This window comes from Colobus angolensis, unplaced genomic scaffold (genome assembly GCF_000951035.1).
Source record: "Colobus angolensis palliatus isolate OR3802 unplaced genomic scaffold, Cang.pa_1.0 Scaffold17, whole genome shotgun sequence".
Classification (NCBI taxonomy): domain Eukaryota; kingdom Metazoa; phylum Chordata; class Mammalia; order Primates; family Cercopithecidae; genus Colobus; species Colobus angolensis.
In genome coordinates, this window is record NW_012114821.1 from 745,095 (window position 1) to 747,400 (window position 2,306).

Below are 2,306 nucleotides of genomic sequence, written 5' to 3' on the forward strand. Positions count from 1 at the left end.
ATCCGGCCACTGCACTCCAGCCTGGGCGACAGAGCGAGACTTCCTCTCAAAAAAAAAAAAAAAAATTTCTCTAGAGATAGTGTTGATTCTCTAGAGATAGTGTTGAGTCCTAGTCTCAAGCAATCCTTCCCACCTCAGCCTCCAAAAGTGCTAGGATTATAGGCAAGAGCCACTGAACTCAGCCCTGACATTTTGATAGTGACAGGAGGTAGCCAAATGCCTAGGCAGATAGAGGCAGGTCCCCAGTGAAACCCCACCTCCAAGCCAAAAAATCAGCCTGAAGTCTGAAAGACAGAACAGCTGGTCTGGGATGAAACCTGAGACCCAGAGCGAGAATTTCTGTTCCTGTTTGCCTGCCCGTTCCTAATTGATTCTTTCTGAATAATGCGTTTATTATTATTATTATTTTGAGAGAGAGAGCCTTACTCTGTCACCCAGGCTGTTGGAAGGCAGTGGCACGATCCTGACTCACTGCAACCTCTGCCTCCTGGTGCAAGCAATTCTCATGCCTCAGCCTCCCCAGTAGCTGGGAGTACAGGCGCACGCCGCCACACCCGGCTATGTTTTGTATTTTAGTAGAGATAGGGTTTCATCGTGTTGGCCAGTCTGGTCCCAAACTCCTGACCTCAGGTGATGATCCGCCTGCCTCAGCCTCCCAAGGTGCTGGGATTACAGGAGCCAGCCACCACACCCGGCCTGAATAATGCTTTTTAACCAGTTGAATGCTGCCTTTTCTAATACTACCTATGGCCTGCCCCTCCCCAGTACTGAGGCCATAAAAGCTCTGGACTCAGCCACACTGAGGGGACTTCCTGCTTTTAGGTAGGGGGACCTCCCATGTCGCCTCTCTGCTGAAAGTTCTTTCATCACTCAATAAACCCCCACCTCTTTTATCACTCAGTAAAATCTCCACCCTCACTCTTTGTTTGCCAGTGTATCCCCATTCTTCATCAGTGCAGGACAAGAACTTGGGAACCAGTGCGCAAGCCAGATTCGGCCTAGGTGGGCTGAGTGGACAGCTGTCTCTGCAGCAGGTAGTATGGTCCAGTGAGGCCCAGGTGGGGCATCGTTGGCTGGAGGTCCCTGGCTTGCAAAGTGACTAAGAATAAAATTGTTCATCAATTTTAAGTCACTAACTTTGTGGTAATTTGTTCTGGCAGCCCTAGGAAATGACAGTGTGTCAAAGGTTCATTTAACTAACTTAGCTGGGTGTGGTGGCTCAGGCCTGTAATGCCAACACTTTGGGAGGCCCAGGCAGGTGGGTCGCCTGAGATCAGGAGTTCAAGACCAGCCTGGGCAACGTGGCGAAACCCCGTCTCTACTAAAAATACAAAAATTAGCTGGACATGGTGCCTGGTGCCTGTAATCGCAGGTACTTGAGAGGCTGAGGCAGGAGAATCCCTTGAACCTGGGAGGCAGAGGCTGCAGTGAGCTAGGATTGCCCCACTGCATTCCAGCCTGGGCGACAGAGGGATACTCCATCTCAAAACACAAACAAACAAACAAACAAACAAATTAACTAATAAGGAAACCAGCAAAATTGTTATGACCAGTTCAAAAGAGAAGCCTACCACAAATTTTATTTTTTGAGACGGAGTCTCGCCCTGTCGCCCAGGCTGGAGTGCAATGGCGTGATCTTGGCTCACTGCAACCTCCACCTCCTGAGAATCACAAATTTATATGGAGTAAAGGAATGATAAAAAGCTGAAACATAAAATGCTGAAATATAAAAATAGATGTGAGACAAACTTTTTCCAAAGGAAAAAACAGTGGCACCTCCTCTGGACCAAAATTACTTACATGTGTATAAATTACTGCATTGCTATCAATTATTTGTAATTTACAGATCCGTAAATTCGTTTAGAGACAATGAAGAGCAGGAACATGAATCACAGTCAGAAAACCTGGGAACCTGAACTCTAAATCACATGCACTGTTCTACTGGAAATACCAGTGATAGGTGTTACTTATTCCAAAGTTCAAAGATTTCATCGCTGACTCCCACTTCCTCTTCTGATTAAAAACAATTTTCAAAAAAAGATCACTCGGCTGGGTGCTATGGCTGATATCTGTGATCCCAGCACTTTGGGAGGCTGAGGTGGGCAGATCACCTGAGGTCAGGAGTTTGAGACCAGCCTGACCAACATGGCTAAACCCCGTGTCTACTAAAAATACAAAAATTAACTGGGCATGGTGGTGCATGCTTGTAGTTCCAGCTACTTGGGAGGCTGAGGCAGGAGAATCGCTTGAACCCAGGAGGCAGAGGTTGCAGAGAACCAAGATCATGCCAGTGCACTCCAGCCTGG

At 47.4% G+C, this 2,306-nt stretch overlaps 1 long non-coding RNA gene across 1 annotated transcript in view; it reads left to right on the forward strand.

Moving 5' to 3' along the window:
* The window catches only part of LOC105508972, a 5,905-nt gene extending 4,987 nt beyond the window's left edge, over window positions 1-918 (forward strand). Inside the window, exon 2 of the long non-coding RNA XR_001001358.1 lies at window positions 652-918. This is a non-coding gene — a long non-coding RNA (uncharacterized LOC105508972). The remainder of the gene's footprint in view (window positions 1-651) is intronic.
* Window positions 919-2,306: the final 1,388 nt, after the last annotated feature.